Source organism: Pongo abelii, chromosome 16, assembly GCF_028885655.2.
Source record: "Pongo abelii isolate AG06213 chromosome 16, NHGRI_mPonAbe1-v2.0_pri, whole genome shotgun sequence".
NCBI lineage: Eukaryota > Metazoa > Chordata > Mammalia > Primates > Hominidae > Pongo > Pongo abelii.
This window is the reverse complement of record NC_072001.2, coordinates 95099706-95120182: the sequence shown is the minus strand read 5'-3', so window position 1 is coordinate 95120182 and position 20477 is coordinate 95099706. Positions and strand designations below refer to the sequence as shown.

Sequence of the window (20477 nt, the reverse complement as noted above, 5' to 3'; positions counted from 1 at the left end):
CGGGTCACCACTATCCAAAACGGCTGGTAGGGTTGAGATCAGATCACCATGGCAGCCAGCACAGCACCTGGCCCAAAGAACAGGCCACGCACTGCAGGGACATCAGAGGTGTTTGGCAGCAGCACCTGTATGACTCAAACCAAGCCTCAACATCTATGAGCCTCTCTATTCGTCCACAAAATGAGACACCAATACCAACCCATGCTGCTGAGAGAACTGATGAGTAATTAGAGTCCAAGTTCACATTCCCTCTATGCTGAGAAGGGCCCGGTCTTGCCCTTTGACAAGTCTAGAAAGATGGCTCTCTTCCCCTAGCTTCAAGGTCTGCCACATACAAAGCCACCCATCTGCACATAGGTTTCCTTTCTTCTAGTCCAGTGGAGATGTCAGTCTCCCTCTCTCTGGGAGCTGAAGCCTCGTAGCCAGAACTGCGGGGCCACTGGCTATTTCCCTGGAGGACCATGTGACGCAGGGTCTTTTAATTTTCAGGCTGCGACAGCTTTGGTTCATAAGCTGCTACTGCGGTTGTTCTTTTCCATTCAACAAATGCCATTTTCTTTTTCATAAAGTACTTCTCTGAAGTTATTCATCCTTGTATTCATTGGTGATTTATTTGTTCTTTCTCCAGCTCCCTGGGGATGCTCTGAGGATGTTTCTACCTCAGTCGAGCAGGGCCTAGAGTTAAGCCTCGTCTGAGCCTTTTTGTTTTTTTTTTTTTAATTAGAGACAGCATTTCGTCATGTTGCCCAGGCTGATCTTGAACTCATGGGTTCAAGTGATCTGCCCACCTCAGCCTCTCAAAGTGCTGGGATTACAGGTGTGAGCCAGTGCTCTTACAGGGGAAAACCATCTACCTGTACAAGGTTCTTCATCACAGTCTACATAAACTCCAAGGAAAACAATTTCTAGAGCAATGTGGTCAGTGATGGGAAGGAGACACTTTCCGGAAGGCCAACACCACCTCTGGGTCTGGCTTTATGTATTTCCAAAGTGCCTGCTATTCTGAGTCATGAAATGAGTGACACACATGCTCCCTTGGCTTTAAGGTGACTAAATTCCCAGAACAGTGGGCTGGGAAGGGACCTTGAAAACCTTCACTTTCAATTTGCTCATTTCACGGCAAGAAAAGCCCAAGAAAGCCAAGCCCTTTCCTGCTCTTATCCAGACTGATTCCTAATGGCAAGCTGTTTGCTCACGTGCAAGCTGCTCCAATCTCAAAGGCTTGTAACTGTGAAGATGAGAATACGATGGTATTTGTAAGAGGCAATAAGGACAGCAGAAGATGCACTCATGCAATAAATGGCACTGATTGTTCCATAAAGGCAACCTCAGTGACAGCGGGTTGCTTGCATTGCTGCCCAAGGCTCTGCAGGGCGCCGCCTTCTGTCTCTTCCTCTCTGGGCTGTGTTGCACCACCTCCTTCTCCTATGAGGCTTCAGTCTCCACTCATGTGCTGGTGATTCGCTGGCTCTCACCTTCAGCTGTGACAAGTTTACTCAGAAGCAGCAGTCTGTAACCCTGGGGACAGCTGCCAGGCTGAGCCATTCTAAATAACACAGCAAATTGAGAGGTTCCCTGATATTCACAACCTCTTGTGTATAACTTGCTCTGGTCACATCTGCTAGCCACTGCCGTTACTCATCCATTCAATGGTCAGACCCTGGGCTCTGACTGCAGGACAAGCACCACATCCCTAGGAGCTAGGGATGCTGCCCTTGGCAAAGCTGAGCCCTTGCCCCAGCACAGCTAACATTCCTTTGAGAAAGTGAGTAAATAACGATGTAAATACATCACAGGGCAGGCACTGATGTTGCCAAGGGGGTTAAAAAGCAAGGAATGAGAGAGTGAATAACTGGCAAGGAAGTGGGGGATGCTTGCATTTTACATAGGGTGACCCAGGCAAGCCTCTCTGATAAGATGGAATTTTTTTAAAGAAGCACATGTTTAAATTTTTATCTTTTTTAAAACTGATATATAATAATTGTACATATTTATGGAGTACAATGTGATGTTTCCATACATGTGACAGCAAGGTGACTACAGTCAATAAGGCATTGTAATCTCAAAATAGCATGAAAAGAGGATTTTGTATGTTCCCACAACAAAGAAATGACGAATGTTTGAGGTAAGAGCTATGCTAATTACCCTGATTTGATCATGACATAAGGTAAGATGGCATTTGACAGATATGGGAAATAAGTGAGGAAGAGAGCCATTTGGATATCTGAGAGAAAGCGTCCCAGGTAGAAAGGAGAGGAAATGCAATGGTCATGGGATAGGACCCTGCCTGGAGCATTCCAGAAGACCAAGATGTCCGGGGTTGCTATAGTCAGTGAGTGAAGAGGAGTGTGGCAGGGGCCCTGGTCATGTAGAGCCTTGAAGGCTACTGTAAGGATTCTGGCATTTTCCAGGCATTGGACTGACTTGATCTGACTTGGGTTTTAGCAGGATCGCACTGGCTGCTGTGCTGGGAACAGTCTGTTTAGATGGCTACTGTGAAGATCCATGTAAGACACAATGATGGCTTGGACTGGAACAGCCAGCTGGCGATGGAGGTGGTGAGGAGTAGGGGGCATCCCAGATATTTTTTCAGAACAAAGTTGACTGGATCATAGAGACAGCTGTTAAAACAATCAAGGTCCCCTGAGACTTCCCAGTGAGTCTCAGCCCATCATTTATTACTGGGCTTGGGGCTTCATGCGGCAGAGGGGTCATCACACAGAAAGATCAACAAGGCTCATAAAAAAGTAAGTCCAGCCGAACATTTGATCCCCACTGACATCAACAACAGAGTTACAGGAGAAAAATCTAAATGAATTTTGTTTTGCAGACAGGTAAGGACAATGGCACTATAACAGGAAGCAAATGCCTACACAGAAGTCTAATAATTACATAAAAATGCACAAGGATTTATTATTATATACTAATACCAATCAATATGCCATTGATTGATGGGTTCCAATATGCATGAGCTGTTAATAAGTGTCCTAGGAAGAAGTGAAAAAGGGTCCCTAGACCCAGTGAAGCTGAGAAACGCTGGACTGAATGCAGTTAAACTGGTTTCTTTGTGCAGAACTGCCTAGGGGCTTTAATATGTTAACGTGCATCACCATTCTCCAAAAGGGATCTTTATCAAGACCATATATTTTATTGGTGTTGTTTCAATGGAGCCCCTTCCAAGAGTAATGTTATTTGAAACACTTTAGAGAAACACTGAATAGGTTACATAGATCACTTGAGTATCTACTCTGCAGTCTAGCATCCCATAATTCAACAAACACTTTCCAGGGTCCTACGCTGAGTGTTACAGATATAACGAAAAGTAAAGATCCTAAGTGTCATGTGGTAGTTTATCCTAGAGGGGCTCAAGGTACCTGCTCCGCCATCTCCCATTTGCTTGACTCTGGGCTGTCAAGAGTGCTGTGAAGCTGCAGGGAGGAGCTACACAATGAAGCCTGGGGGAGTCCAGCCCACATGGCACTTCTCCATAAGACTTCTCTGTGCCACTGTCCCTCTCCATGAGCACGGGGCTTTGGAAAATGCCTCTATTGGATGAATGCACACCTTTCTAATGCACGTCCCTCATTTCACTTTGCCTGCCCATCTGAACTAAACAGAAAGGACTTCAGGAAAGAAACATCTGTGGGACAAGCTTTGTATTGCTTCATGTTACTTCCCTTTGGTCCTCATTACAACTCCACACTGATAGTAGCTAACATTAAGGAAGCTTTTAGAAGGAGGTAAGTTCTGTCCATGCACCACCCCATTTAGACAGACCTTTGAAGGATGTGGGTACTGTCATTCAAAATGTAGGAAGGAAATTGAGACTTATTGACCTTTGATGACCTGCCCAAGATCACATAGATCATAGTGGTAGAGCCAAATCCAAATGACACCATGGTGTCAAAGCCTGCTGTCTTCCTGACACGAATCCCTGGTTTACTTATTGCACAGGCTGTACAACAAGCATCAGGCCATGCTGGAGACATTCTCAAATTGGCTTTTGCAGCTCAGAAACTGAGTGGGCTGGCAGGAGTTAACCCAGGGTACTGCTCAGAACCTGAGTCACCTAACCAGGCTCCTGAGTGACAGAATGACAGAGATGTAAAGGAGCCCAGGACACTTTGTATCTGTTCTCTCGTGGTTGAGCTGTGTACCCTGGACTATGAGCCCAGCAGAACTGGCTCTAGCTTATTTCAGTCCTAGAGTTGTTCCACCAGAAAATATTCTGATGGTGAGTGAGGCAGAGGTTTGCAGACTTCCCAACTGTAACTCAGGGGACGGCTCGGCAGAGCATAACATTTGGGACAGCATGCGGCCCTTGACCTTGACTTGGATGATGGCTGCGGTCACTGAGAAGAAAAACACATTGGCACAGAGAAATGTCAGAGTGTACAAATGTCATTTCAATTAAAAAGGACATGTCAAAAGTAATATATTTTTCACTTTCTCTACAAATGACTCCATCTATAATATGATACAAAATCATTTTACACATCAGAAATCCATAAAATCTCTTCAAATAGAGTTTCCATAGCTGAAATATTGCTCTTCTTGGTAGACAGGGAGTTCATCTGCCTTTTTGACCATGACTGATGCTATCCAAAGAAGATTTGCTTTTTGAAAGGATTTGCTTTTAGTTTCAGTTTTACATTCACATATATCATATAAACGATTATGGTCCCAATTATTGTTTTCTAGGCGTAATAATCACATTTGCCAATATCACTGAAAAACATCATTGAGAAAACTTATACCTATCTCTGTGCATCTGTGTGTATAAAACCCTTATGTTCTACCAAGTTGAACACAGAATTTTAAACCTGATTTATGATTTCAGTGTCAATGTTGAGTCCCCAAAACTTGTAAAAATGAATCTAGATTATCGTAGTATGCCAGTTTAGAAAGGAGGTCACAAGCCAAGGAATTTAAAATGAAAACATCTTAACTGCAATTTTTTTTAGCCCATTAAATGTGCAACTCAGCTAGATACTTCATAAACATTACTTCATGTTCACAAAATCCACATGGAACAAGTGTTACGATTTTGTTTTTACAGCAGGGCAAACTGGAGTACAGAAAGAACAGGTGACTTGCCTTCGGGGCACTGCACAACCTGGCGGCGAAAAGGGGATGCGAACCCCAGTCTGTGTTACTATAAAGCCTGAGCTCCAGGGAGGTCTCACTTGCTGGGTCCAGGTTTTGATCAAATCAGACCCATGTCAACCCCAGTGGAAGCCATTCCAAGGAATATAGCAATCTGAATTATGTGTTATGTGTGTATGTATTTGTAGCAAGAAAAAAAGGTCTTTCAGTTTTGCTAGTGGGTCATTTAGGGACCAAGTGTGGGGTTGCTCTCAAGTTCATTCAAGCAATGGCACCTGTGATTGGGTCCTCCTGTTTACTGAGCCGACTTCTTTAGAAAAGGCAACCTTTCTGGACCCATTGGAGACATTTGACCTGCAGGTTCGAAATCACCAAGTCCTCAAGGCTGTCAGTCTGGCTCTTTCTAAAGTCTTTCTTCTGAAAAGAGATGCTTCCAAAAATTTAGAAAATAAATAAACTTACAGTCTTTGAGGTACTACCCTATAAACTAGGAGAGCTTGGATCGCTCTTCCTTGGGTAAAATACTCATGGTAACCTCAAAATACCCTAATTTTATGCTTTGGGGATTATTTTAATAATTTAATGCATGATGCCCTAAAACTTACAGAACAGGAAAAAGAAGTATACTACTTTCCTTCCTCCATGCCCTCTCCAGTTCTTCTAATTTTCAGAAGAGCCTGCCAATTCTAAGGCCCCTAAAAATCTGTGAGAGGTTCTTAGCATCAATCAAATCATCCACTTCCCTTGCTCCTCCCTTCCTATGCAAGGCCATTCTAGTACATACAATCCAAGCCCTTCTGCCACTCATCATGAGGCAAGCCTCCTTCCACACTATCCCTATTCAGTGACTCCTCTTCCTCTGTTCTCCCCCAAAACAACATTTGACATCCACCCTCTCTTGTTCTCTCGCCGACCTTTTCCTTGCGGTCTTCCCTGATTCAATGTAAGAGAGGACTTCCCAGCCTCAATACTCCAGCCATATATCCATCCAATGTCCCTTCAACTCAAACTCAGAGTCGGCCATGGTAGAAAGCTGTCGTCTTTTCACTATGGAACAATGCCTGAATATTTTGTGTTTATGGGTTTTCCAACCAAGTTCCACATTAACTAGACAGGTGTTAAGAGAACCATCTCTCTTCCTTATTCTTAGCAGCACCTACACCATGAAACTGACCTTTATCTAATTGAGAACATATATATAAAGGTATTGTCCTAAATGTTACACCACAGACATATTGTAGTCCTCCTGCGTGTCAGTGGAAATGTTGCTTAGTTTGTGTATAAACTATTGTGCAACGCGTGTGAGTGCTTAATCAGTATAATATGACATTCCAGGTTATATAATTCGATGCAGCACAATTCCCAAACTATCAATTAACGAGCCTTTCTGCTACTTCCTTTAGAAATTATTTCGTGGAAGTAAAGGACTCTGGTTCTCTAAAACAGAGATCAAATAAAGGGAGACATTGCTAAAAGGATACATTTGGGGGCTTTCCCTAGAGGGGAACTCGCTCTCTGGTCTGGAGTGGTAGCTTAATGAAGAAGTTTCAGTTAGTAATTCTGATGATTCTCTCTGCACTAGATACATCTATCCTGTTTATTACACTCATTATGTTTTGTCTTTTGGGGCACTGGGAATCTAGTTTTGAAAAAGAGTTGAGTCTTTAACAATAACGGCAGTCATTAAATGAATAGGAAATTGTTGTTTTTTTTCCTGCTGGAATTTTTTACTCAGCTCATCTTAAAGACACAAGGAGTGTTGGGCACAGAAAAGGCTGGATCAGGCAGAAATATGCCAGATCAAAGCAGGAAATAGTCACCAACATGAACCCCGGCACTCATTATTTGTGGGAAAAAGACTCACAGAGATTGACTTCTAGCAAGCTTATGACCTAATATGCCTCTAACCAAAAAGCATCTGTGCTCTTGTACTAACTCAGTAGCTGTACCAAAGTCCAGTAAAACTCATTCATTCTAGCAAAGGTCAATCTGGCGCTCATAGAAGCTGTAGCTTATGTCATGGATCTTTAACTAATGTCACCTCTGAGCTCTTGGTCAGGCAGACCATCTGCTCTTAGAACCAGGATGGCGAACAAGCCCTGCTCTTTCTCGAAGTGCAGAAGTTAGAAAGAATGCAAAATTTTTAGGCAACTCCAGCACAACCTGGCTTATGTGAGAGACCTAATTAACCTCTGAATTTCATATTTTCTGATTGTTGCTTTCTAGGCTTTATAAAAAACAGATTAGCAAATTACCTAACAGCACGCCCATGCATGAGACGACAGAGCAACTCAGCTGTTAACAGACACAGCCCGAGCACACCTGGTGTGGCATTATCTCCTTTCACATACAAGACGTTTTTAACCCTCACTGGGCGCAATTAGCTATTCCATTTCTTCTGTGAAAGTTAGAAGGGCTGAGTCTCAGAAATGCTTTCGCTCAGTCCCAAAGTCAGTGTGTGGCAGGTTCAGCAGTGGAATTCACATCTACTTGATTCCACGGCTTGAGTTCTTTCTATCACATAGACAGGCCATCCCTACAAAAGGGAAGGTGACTGGGCCACAAGGGAATCATCCAGTGAATAACATCAAGAAATCTATTGGGTTGTGTAGAAGTGAGCTAGCATAGATGTGCTCCACATCCCTCAGTGGTCAGGGCTATCCTCAAACTCAACTTCCCACAGGACAGGGGTCCGTCCCCCCAGCTCCAGAGGCTAGGCAGCTGGCATTTCCAAGCAGTCCTTTAAACAAGCAGCAGCAAAGTGCAGGCAGGTGCTTGAGCCTAACGTGTGTTTTCTTCTGTGTAGGACCACTCTCACGCTTGCCTTGAAACCTGGACAGCAACAGCAAGGTAGAGTTTCTCACCTACCCGCCAGACCCAGCATGAGTCCAACTGCAACCAGACTGAACCACACAGGATGTCAAGATCGCAGTGACAGATAGACCAACAACTTTCCAGATGCTCTTGAAGTGATCAGCCCCTTCGGCACACTATGGCCATCACTGCACCTCTGTGCAGGCTGTGATTGCCTGGCTAGGGCTGTTCTGAGCCAGGAACTTTAACCAGCAGATGGTTTCCATAAGCAAACACCAGGTGGGCAGAGCTACCTTGATGACTTTCTACTTATTGTTCAAAGGCCAATCACTTCCCCAAGTGAGTTCCTGGGCCTAGCAAATCTCTCTGTAGGGTTCTAAATACTGGTTTCTAAAAACAGCTAGAAGATTGAACTAATTATTTAATTAGACGCTTCAAAATAAACAATGCAAATATCATACTCATTTCATTTAACCACTGCTCTGCTTTTTAGTAAGTTGTGGCAAATAAAGCCACTGATATTTATTAGGGTTCAATAAAAGAGTTTCAGAGGCTTTAAAAGATTTTTTAATTATCCCCATAAGGAAATGACGAGGCTTTCAGAGCTCAGAGCCATAGACCACACTTGGAGCATTCTTCTGCTCTCTGCCAGACAGAACTACTTTAGGTAGGAGCTCAAATGCAGGCCTTAGATGCATCCAGGATGAAAAGTAAAAGAATGTTTTAACATTAGACAAACCACCAGATTTCAGTTGGGACTAATGCATTTGAGGGACAATTGGGAGAAGCTCCAACTATTGCTTCTGGGATGCACCTGCTTTAGTTCTCCAACTCACTCACCAGCACCTATCCCCTGCCAAACTCAAAGCTTCCTTCAAAATCACTTTGGAGATTTTGTTGATACACAGACTATGGTGACATCTAATCCAGGGAGTTAATATCTTTGGTTTTTGGTGTTCTGTTTGTCAATAAAATGGCCAATAATTCATCATCTATTCAACACTACTCAAGCATCTACTCTTCTAATGCTGCGTGGAGCAGAATTACTAAAACCACTCCCCTCTCCACAGACAGTCATCATCATTGTCATCCCTGCCTCACCAGCTATACTCTTACCTGCCTGTGGTAGGTCATATGCTGTGCTATGATGTCCTGCATACATTATCTCACTTAATCCTAACAGCTCCATGAGATGGACACCATCATCATGATCTTCACCATATAGGAGGACGCAAAGGCTGAGCAGGGCTGCATGCCACAATCACACAGCTAGCAGGTGGCAGAGCCTAGACCCCACCCAGGTCTCTCAGCTCCAAAAACCAGACTCCCAGCTAGTCCAGCATGGCTCTCCACCTTTCCTGTGATTTAGCATGGACTGGAGCATGTTAAAGCTGATACTTATGAAGCCCTACCCCAGAGAGCCTCTCCCAGAAGGTCTGGGTGGGATTCAGGAATCTGCCTCTATAACCAGTGCCTGAGACGGTCCACGTACCACATACAATGAGGCACCAACCTATTTTGCACAATTCAGTTAATCTGGACGATTATCAGAATCCATGATAGAGGCTGACAGCTACAGCTGCTGAGCAGTGTGAGCATGGCCCTTCTGCAGCTGGTCCCCAGCTGTGCAGTGCTGATGGGGAGCACTGCCAGGCAATGCCTATCCCAGTGCCACCTCATTCAAACCTACTGCCAAGGGCTGTGATCCGACCCACAGCCTGGCCAGGCTGACCTGTTGTCATCTTCTGGCTGGTGGTGCATGTAATCCTGGCCCTGTATCTGTGAATTCCATGGGGAACTAGCTGTTGTGTGTACCTACTGTATCACTCATGAAAGCCCTTCATCCCATAGGACAACCACTGCATGTCACTACTGATTCTTGTCTAGCTCTCATTTGCCAAACTCTTGACCTTTCCCATGAAGTCTGGGATTTCTCATCAATGCAGCTGAGAAAATGACAGAAGGTCTGATGAAGGAATAACGAGGTGTTCACTAACAAGATGTCCACTGATGAGACATCCTCTGAGGGGAAGGGGGAGGCAGAATGACAAGGTCTGTTGATAGATGCTGAGGCCAATGCATGACAGGCCAGCTGATGAAAAACTAATGAAGTACTAATAAGCAAAAGGAATGTATACTCCATAGTGTATCTTCTCTGAAGCCAAGACATTTATTAGCACTAACCACTAGGGGTGAGACAGGACATGTGTAAGTCATTTCAGCAAGTCAGTGTTCAACCATCAAGTAACTACCTCCTACCACGCATAAGTGCACTCGACAAACATTTACACAGCACGTATACTATGCTCGGCACGGTTCCGGGCACTAGAGATATAGCAATAAATAGTATGACAGAATGGCCCTTCCTATCAGAATGTTTCAGAGCAGAGCTGGGGGACTTGGACACGTAAAGATACATAAGATGAATTTCCTACTATGGAGGTACGCAGGGTTCACAGGGGAGGCGGGCAATGTAATTGTAATGCAGGGAAGAGTGATATCCTTGCCTCACTTCACCTTTATAATACTCTGTGAGATAAGCAATCATCCTCATCTCTACTGTTCAGATTTGAGAAATGAGGCTTGGGATGTTGAAGTAATTGGCGGCATCATACAGCTATTAAGTAGAACTGGGGTATGGTAATCCAAATGATCCTATACTGGGTTAGCACAGCGCATATAATATCAGCATAGGTATCCCTTGTGTTCTACTAGAAAAGACGTTTTAATTAAGTTTATTTAATTGAAAAAGATGCATTTGGGAAAATTTAATTCAAATATTATAGAATATTCAATAAAAAGTGAGTCTCCTGCCCATCGCAGGCCCTTCCTGAGAGATAATTGCTAGTACCAATTTTGAAGAATATCTTTACCAAAAAACTCTTAATCCACTATGTGTGCATCAGGCAAATAAAATTAATTGTTTGGAAAGGCTGGAGTCAATAAGAAGAAAAATTCTCAGAATGACAAGTAGGAACAGACTTGCATTCCATGTTAATAATGTTTTTTCTTAAAACAGAAGAGAAAAAGCACTAAATACATTCACACTATGCTGTTTTCATCACCTGGGCCTTATGGAATTGTAAGAAATGTTGCCAGACTGATAAAAACACATCACTTTGTCCAGACAGGTCCTGAATGAGGAGTACATTGTTCAAGGGCCTTTCCAGAGTGAGTTTCCATCGGACGGTTTCTTCCTCTTGCTATCTCAGGCCAAGGACTGTGTCTAGATGTTGCCTGCCTTGGAACAGGCCCTGGCTCCTTATCAGGGACAATTAACACCTGGGGTAGTAGCAAGTAGGTGCCTTCTTTCCCTGCGAATGTACATCTGGACTGAGGCTAAATGGGAAAACCACACACCCACTCCATAGGTTAAGAATCTTCACATCCTCACTGGGCTAAGACCCTCAGTTCCAGCAGCTAAGGGCTCAATATGGATTCAGCACTTACCCAAGAGTCCCTATGTCGTGGTCTTCCATATGTAGTGATCTTAGAAGAGCAATGTGAAAAGAGGAGGCTCTAACGATCCTTTTAAGCAGGATGGAGGGACCTGCATTGAGCAGGTACCTCTCTAAGCAAAGGTGCCAACTGAGCTAATAAAAAGAACTCACACAACTTCCATGGATTTCAGTCTTCACGTTTCTAAAATGCCTGGCAAAGTGTAAGAACTCAGTAAATATTGGCTAGCTGGTTGGTTGGGATAGAGATCTTTAATATATGACCACTTTAACATTCTAAGAATGGAAACCGTACTGTGTTGATAAACAGCACATTTGTTTTATATCTTTTCATGCAGCCTTAATCCACTAAACAATCTCCCTGGGTGGGGGGGCATGTGAGACCCAGAGCTGAACCAGCATTTAGGTATCCTTATCATATCAGTTTCTGGCTCAAGCACTCCAAGTGACAGCTAGAAAGACTGGCACAGCAGGCCAGTGGGCACAGGAGACTGGGGCAAGAGGCACTGGCAAGCTCAACCCTGTAGACCAGTCTGAACAAGGAGGTTCAAGCCAGAAGGTTCCTAATGGACCACAGTGACCAAAAGGTAGGAATTTATTCCACAAGCACTAATGAAGCAGCATCCCATAATGTGCTGGTGCCAGGTCCTAAGCTGGATGCCTTGCCCATTGAGGCATTCCCAGTGGTTGGAAAAGAGGATCTGTAGAAACAATGCAAATACAGCATGTTTTCTTTTCTTTTTTTTTCCCCCCACCTGGTCCTTAAAGCATTTCCTGGTTCTTAACTGCTTATTTAGAGAAAATGGTTTAAGGTTGTAAATTTTTCTTTTTTTCCTGATTAGGCATTCACAGTTATGTCTTAGAAATGAATGGCTGAAAATGAGGTATGCAAGCTGGGGAGAGCAGCTAGAAGATGCTCATGACAAGGTAAATTGCATATTTAGGAGGCAGAGACAAAGATAGACAGACTGATCAGCCTTGCTCTCGATGACAGTCCTCGAAGGGAAATGAACAGCCAATGCACAAAGCCCTCCAACTACCCCAGACTTAGCAGGAGACAGAGCATCCCAAGTTGCCAAGGCAACAGCAGCTGAGCACGAGATGAATACAAGCATGTGTGCACACAGGCATGGTACCAGCACTCATGCACAAACACCTTCCGGTACACAGGGACAGACCTAAAGAGAACGTTCTCCGCTAAGAGACAGATTTCCAACAGTTTCTCTGGGTACATCTCAAAAGTGCTGATGGCTGTTGCTTCAACAAAGGCTTTTAAACACACAAATACAGAAAATAATTAAATTAGTATAATTGACCCTCAACTTTAATTAGCATAATCAACCCTCAACTTTAACAAATTCTGTGACATTGCCTTTAGGTCTCTTATTATTTTGATTCCTTTTTTTTCTGCATTCAACAGCATTTAATACATTCACCTTATGCAACCACCACCTATAGATATATTGTTCCAAAACATTTGCAATACCACAAAGAAAACAGATACTCATTAAGCAGTCACTCCCCAGATTCTTTTTTTTAAAAAACAAAAGGAAAAAAACATTACAGAGTTAAAGCCTCCTTTTCGCTCCAGCTCAATTTAACTTGCCTCCACTTCCCTTCCCAGAGGATATTGTTCTCTGGAACTTCCAGATGTCTTTCACAGGCATGATTTCATAACTGTGGGGTGTGCCTGTGTGTATATATGAATGTTTATATGTAAATATACATGTTTTGTATATCTATACACACATACCCACAATTATAAAATCATATATAAAATCATATATATGTCCAAAAATAATTTAAAGTGCCATTTTGTGGTTTTAAAAAATGTTACACAAAAGGAACATTACTTAGCTGAGACTTTTTATCTGACTCAACATTAAGTTATTCAAATGTATCTAATCCATTCATTTAATTGCCATATAGTATTCTATCTTATACATATCAAATACTTTTTAAATCTACTCTCTTCCTGACGGACATTTAGACTGGTCTCAGTTTTTAACTCTTACAAACAATGCCCCAGTGAACATTCTTATGTTTCCTCCTATATCTATGGTTTTCTCAAGTATATTTGTATTTGTAGATTTGCTGACTTGTAATAGAAAATGCCACTTATTTTCCAAAGTGATCTTACAATTTTTTTTTTTCTCAGAGACAGGGTCTCGCTCTGTTGCCCAGCTACAGTGCAGTGGAGTAATCACAGCTCACTGCAGCCTTGAACTCCTGGGCTCAAGCAATCCTCCTGCCTCAGCCTCCCGAGCAGCTGGGACTACAGGTGTGCACCACCACCCTTGGCAAGCAACATTGTGTGAAAATCCTCACTTCCCTATATTTTTGCCAACCCTTGGTGTTCTCAGATTTTAATTCTTCCCAATCTGAGAGGTGTAGGACAGTATCTCTTTGTACTGTTTTAATTGCACTTTCTTGACTACTAGTGAGGTTGCGCATGTTTTTTATGCTCATTATCCATTCAGTTTCGTCACCTCTGATTTCTTCCTCTTCCCATTTTGTACCCATTTTTCTATGGCATAGTCTTTTTTCTAACTTTTAGGAATTCTTAAATATTCTGAATATTAATCGTTGATTGGTTATGTGTAACAGAAATCTTCTGTCCATATGTGTCTTGTTTTTATTTTTTAATATTTAAAATAATTTCAATGTTTATTTTAGATTCAGGGTATACATGTGCATGTTTGTCACACAGGTCTATTGTGTGATGCTGAGGTTTGGGTTATGAATGATCCCATCACCCAGGTGGAGAGCATAGTACCCAATAGCCTTTCATCCTTTTCCACACACCCTACCCCCATTGTAGTCCCCAGTGTCTATTATTGCCGACTTTATGTCCATGAGTACCCAATGTTTAACTTGTACTTACAAGAAAAGAACATGTGGTATTTGATTTTCTTTTCCTGCATAATTTGCTTAGGATAATGGCCTCCCGCTGCATCCATGTTGCTACAAAGGACATGACTTCATTCCTTCTAATGGCTGCTCGGTATACTATGATGTATATGCACCACATTTTCTTTATCTAATCCACTGCTGATGGGCACCTAGGCTGAGTCCATGACTTTGCTATTGTGAATAGTGCTACAATGAATATACACGTACATGTGTCTTTTTAGTAGAACAATTTATTTTCTTTTGGATATGTACGCAGTAATGGGATTGGTGGGTTGAATGGTAGTTCTGTCTTAAGTTCTTTGAGAAATCTTCAAACTGCTTTCCACAGTGGCGGAACTAATTTACATTCCCAGCAACAGTGTATAAGCATTCCCTTTTCTCCATAGCCTTGCCAGCGTCTGCTGTTTTTTGACTTTTGGTAACAGCCATTCTGACTGGTATGAGATGGTATCTCATTGTGGTTCTGATTTGCATTTTTCTGATAATTAGTGATGCTGAGCATTTTTTCGTATGTTTGTTGGTTGCTTGTATGTCTTCTTTTGAGAAGTGTCTGTTCACGTATTTCGCCCACTTTTTTTTTTTTATTTTTGAGGCAGAGTCTCTGTCACCCAGGCTAGAATGCAATGGCTCCATCTCAGCTCACTGCAACCTCAGCCTCCCAGGGTCAAGCGATTCTCGTGCCTCAGCCTCCTGAGAAGCTGGGATTACAGGGGTGCGCCACCACATCCAGCGAACTTTTGTATTTTTAGTAGAGATGGGGTATCACCATGTGGGCTACATTGGTCTCGAACCCCTGACCTCAGGTGATCTGCCTCCCTTGGCCTCCCAAAGTGCTGGGATTACAGGCATGAGCCACCACACCTGACCTTGCCCACTTTTTAATGAGGTTGTTTTTTGCTTAATGAATTAAGTTTCTTATTAATTTTGGATAATAGACCTTTGTTGAATGCATAGTTTGAAAATATTTTCTCCCATTCTGTAGGTTGGCTGTTTATTGATAGTTTCTTTTGTTGTGTTGAAGCTCTTTAGTTTATGTTCCACTTATCAAATTTGTTTTTTTTTTCAATTGCTTTTGATGACTTTGCCATAAATTATTTCCCAAGGCTGATATTCCGAGTGGTGTTTCCTAGGTTTCTTTCCCTAGGATTCTTATAGTTTGAGCTCCTACATTTAAATATTTAATCCATCTTGAGTTAATTTTTGCATATGGTGAAAGGTAGGGGTCCAGTTTCAGTCTTCCGCATATGGCTCATCGGCTATCTCAGCACCATTTATTGGATAAGGAGTCCTTTACCCATTGCTTATTTTTGTCAACTTTGTTGAAGATCAGAGAGCTGTAGGTGTGGAGCTTTATTTATTGGTTCTCTATTCTGCTCCACTGGTCTATGTAGTCTGTTTTTGTATAAGTACCATGTTATTTTGGTTATTATGTCTTTATAGTATAGTTTAAATTCAGGTAATGTGATGCCGCTGTAGCTTTGGTCTTTTTGCTTAGGATTGCTTTGGCTATTCGGGCTCTTTATTGGTTCCATATAAATTTTAGAATAGGTTTTTCTACTTCTGTGAAAAATGACGTTGGTAGTTTGATAGGAATAGTGTTGGATCTGTAGATTGCTTTTGGCAGTATGACCATTTTAACAATATTGATTCTTCCAATTCATGAGCATGGGATGTTTTTCCATTTGTTTGTGTCATCTATGATATCGTTCAGCAGTGTTTTGTAGTTTTCCTTCTAGAGATCTTTCACCTCCATGGTTAGATGCATTCCTGGGTATTTTGTGTGGGTGTGGAGGTGGCTATTGTAAATGTTATTGCATTCTTGATTTGGCTTTTGGCTTGAATGTTACTGGTGTATAGAAATGCTACTGATTTTTGTACATTGATTTTGCATCCTGAAACTTTACAGAAGTCATCAGTTCCAGGGACCTTTTGGTGGAGTCTTTAGGGTTTTCTAGGTATAGAATCACATCACGAGTGAAGAGAGACAGCTGGACTTCTTTTCCATTTGGAAGACTTTTATTTCTTTCTCCTGCCTAACTGCTGTAGCTAGGACTTCCTCTCTTATCTTTCAACTTAGTTTATGGTGTCCTTTTATTAAGGTTTTAATTTTAATGTAATCAAGCTAGATCACATTAAGAGTTTCCCTTAGGGTTTTTGTGTTTTTTCACTATACGTTTTAAATTTTTGGCTTTTCATACTCAGGATGTTAATCATCTAGATATATATTTATACTGTGGTATGACATAGGGATCTGATTCTTTTTGTCCCTTTCATTTGCTGATAGTTTAAGCACCATTCATTAAATGAATCATTTTTCCTCATTAATTGTAGTGTTGTTGCTCTCATTTAGCTGTCTGTGTATGTAACGGGTTGGTTTTTGAGCACATTAGGCAGTTCAAGTAACATCTGTTTCTATATCCCTGTGCCAATACCACATGTATTAATTACTATAATTTTTAATCCTGATAACTATCAGGATAAGTTCCCTCCTGTATGATCCCCTTACACGAAACTATGTTAATTATTCTTGGTCATCTACTTTGCCACATGAACTTTTAGAGTTATCTTATATAGTCCCCAACCCCCATGAAAATCCGTTCTGTTTTTATTGCAATGGAAGTGAAATTACAGGTATATTTGGGCAAAAAAAAAAAATCTTTATGATACTGAATCATCCCATCCATGAATATGGTATATTTTACCCTTTGTTTAAATCTTATTTTATGCTTTTCAATAGAGCTGTATAATATTCTTGATAAAGATCTTATCTTTGTCATATTTTTTCCTTAGATACCTTACGGTTTTGATTACTAGCATAAATATTCACTTTCTTAAACAATTTTCATTTGCCACTTGTTTTTGCTTATCTATAGAAATGCTAAGATTTTTGTACACTTTTGTTGTAGCTGTTAAACTTGAATACTAATAGTTATAAAATTATCTCTTTTTTAACACTGATAATCTTATCTGCAAATGTGGGCAATTTTGTTTATTCTTTTCTAATCTTACTTTGTTTCCTGTCTAAGTAGCTAGAACATCAAGTGTAACAGTAAATGAAAAAGGTAAAAGCATCCTTAAATCATTCTTATTATAAAGGTTCACAATTAAGTATGATATTAACCATGAGTTTGGTTCTTGAATATTTTTGTAGACATTATCAGAATAAGGAAGTTATCTTCTATGTCTAAATTTCTATGAGTATTGCTTTGTAATATTTTGTTTTTAATCATGAATGCATATCATACTTTATGAACTGCTTTCTTTTTCCCCGTCTTGTGTATACAGACATGTACAAGTTTGTTTTTTTTTTTCCAAGAAAATCTTTCAAGGTATATATAACTTTTTTCCTCCAGGGTCAGAAACACAGACTTAAAAAGACTAAAGCTCCAGTTTCACAGCCAAGCTAGGTCTGAGCATCCAAGGCTGTGTCTGCTCTCCCCACTACGGACTTTTGCTGACCTCATAAGAATACAACTACTCTACGATTGTCTGCCAAAATGTCTTCACATTGTCTTAGTCCAAAGTGATCATTGTTTCCACTGCAAAACAAAATCTATTCTTGTGTGAGTCTGAACGCCTAACCGCTAGCTTCCTATGACGCTAGCTATCCAATATAATCATTATGAAGGGAAAGGGAAATGATATTGACACATGGTACCCCGCATTATCCCATGGGCTCCTCACAAGGAATCAATGAGGTCAGCATTATTTGTATTTTACATGCAAGGACACTAAGCCTCAAGGTTAAATAACTTGTCCAAAGTCTCACACCAGATAGCACTGGCAGTGGGATTTGAACCCAGGTCTCTGTGCCTTCCTCTGCTTATGTTGCTCTCCTGTAAATCACCACCCACATCCAACAGCATCACCTGTGGCTCCACAATACATACTTGACAGAGCCAGCAGAGCCGCTCCACTTCATAAATTAGTGGTTGGGATTCAAAACCACCCACTCTGTAGAGTGTGTGCATAATGTAATTAAACACAGAATATCATTCATTGTAGTCTACAACCTAACAATGAAGGCCAGGAGATGCTCAGGAAATGGATTTTTCCTGTGTGGGAATGAAGGCAGGGTCCCAAACAGGAGTCTCCTGATAGCTGTGAGTACCTGCGCTGGGATGCCAGGCACAGCTCTCTTAGGCTCAGACAGCAGCAGCATCCAGGCAAGGCCCATGTCTGCAGGAGCCCTACAGAAGACAGAGTTCCCCATTAGTGGTGATGAGCAGGCTGTGCAGAGCAAGGGAAGGGAACTCAGGTGTACTGATGCCCAAGCTAGAGGGCTTTCATGCATTATCTCATTTAATCCTCAAAAATCTCTCCAAGTGGGAAGTAATGGTTTTACAGATGATTGTATAGAAGCTCCAATAAGTGATTTATCCGAGACCGCCACTGGAATGGTAACAGAACTGGATTCTGAAGGCAGTTCACTCTTCTCTTAACTTAACCCTGCACTTCATCAATCACCTGATTTTATAACTGATTTTCTAAAACACGCTCCTCCTTAAGGACAACACAACGTAGCTGCTGAGAGCATGGACTCTGGCCAGGCTGCTTAGTTCATTTCTTAAAAAGCAGATTCTACTAAGGGGTAGACTGCTCAATTCAAATTCCAGCTCAACATTTTACAAACTGTGACTTTGGGCCAGTAATTTAAACATCTCTATATATCCATAAAAATTAAAACATTTTTACAAAAAAAAGACAAAATTTTAAAAAGTAAAAATAATCTCTGGGCTTCAGTTTCCACATATATAAAATGAGAGTAACTGTACCTACTTTGAAGAGTTGTTATGAGGATTCATAGGTTATTATTTGCAAAGGCCTTAAAACAAAGCCTGGCACACATAAAGACTATGTATTAGTTATGTATTGCTACATAATAGATTATCTTAAAACACGGAGGCTTAATACAACAAACATTTATCATGTCACGCAAATTTTATAGATCAGGAATTTAAGTGGTTCTAGCTGTGGTCTCTGATGAAGTTGCAACCAAGACATCAGCCAGGGCCACAGTCACCTGGAGGCCTGCCTGGGGCTGGAAGACCTGCTTCCAAGGGGGCTTCTTTTCATGGCTGGAAAGTTGGGGCTGGTTGTTGGCAGGAAGGCTCAGCTCTCCATGCGATCTTTTCCACAGCCTGCTTAGGTGTCCTCACAACATGGTGAGCAGCTTCCCTCCAAAGCAAGCGATCCAAGAGAGCAGGGTAGAAACAGCAACATCTTTTATGATCTAGCCTTGGAGTTACAAATCATTAATCCCGTATTATCTTATTCGTTATACAGGTCAGCCTTATTCATTATGGGAGGGGACCGAACAGGGGTATGCACACCAGGAAATGAGGATTACTGGGAGCTAGTCTTGCAGGCTGGCTCTCAATTTCTACTCTAAGTCATTATCTCTATAAATTAGTTCTCAAATTTCATCTTCATTTAAAGTGTTTGGAGTGGTAACCTCAAACCAAAAGTGCTCTGTAACTTTCTCTTTCATCTAAATATATCAGTATGAAATACTTCCTCTGAATTCGGAAGGCTCAAAACAAAGACAACTGAAATTTTATGTGTTGGTTAAAATGTTTGCACTAATGCAATACGTACAAAGACTAGTATGCATCCCAAGACAATTGTGGGCAAGCTCCTTCTTGCACAAAGGCAGAATTTCTGCTTCCTCTTCTCTCAATCAACGCTGTACTTAGGAGATAAGACTGGCTGAAACCAAGTGGAGGCTGCTTACTGAAGCCAGTGAGTCTAGACACACGCCAGAAAGGTCGTACCTAATGATTTAAGAAATGACCATCTCTATAAGGGGCCCTGGATTCCCTTCAAGGCTCCTTAGACTCTTGTTTCTCAAAAACATCATACTTGGCAGCTTTTTTCACAACAGATCCATGCCAGAGAGTTCAGATATGGGGAAATGCCACAGCAATAGCCCTAGGATGACCTTTCCAATAATGTTGACAGTTGAACCCAGGATTATAATTGTGTCATTGCCTTAACTCACCACAGTTGGGACCCTTGGCTCCTGGAGAGCACTAACGGTACCTATCTTCCAAGATGCTAAAGCTGTCACTGAGAACATTAGACAGGAGTTAAACAGGTATGACTGACAGTCCTGAGAAGCTCTCCTACTTTCCCTTGTCCCTTCTGGTAGCAAGGGAGCATAAATGACCACACCTTGACTGTTAC

General features: G+C 41.7%; 1 protein-coding gene and 1 long non-coding RNA gene across 10 annotated transcripts in view; both read right to left on the bottom strand.

Moving 5' to 3' along the window:
• Positions 1-20477, bottom strand: part of SLCO3A1 (solute carrier organic anion transporter family member 3A1) — a 323050-nt gene that overhangs the window by 157857 nt on the left and 144716 nt on the right. The gene's annotated exons all lie outside the window — the stretch shown is intronic.
• LOC129050201 (uncharacterized) overlaps positions 1-20477 on the bottom strand; it is a 41986-nt gene that overhangs the window by 3917 nt on the left and 17592 nt on the right. Inside the window, exon 2 of one of the 2 annotated variants that reach the window (XR_010137243.1) lies at positions 689-19529. The exons of the other annotated variant lie outside the window; for it this stretch is intronic. This is a non-coding gene — a long non-coding RNA (uncharacterized LOC129050201). Of the gene's footprint in view, positions 1-688; positions 19530-20477 lie in introns of those variants that run through there. 2 annotated transcript variants of the gene reach the window in all.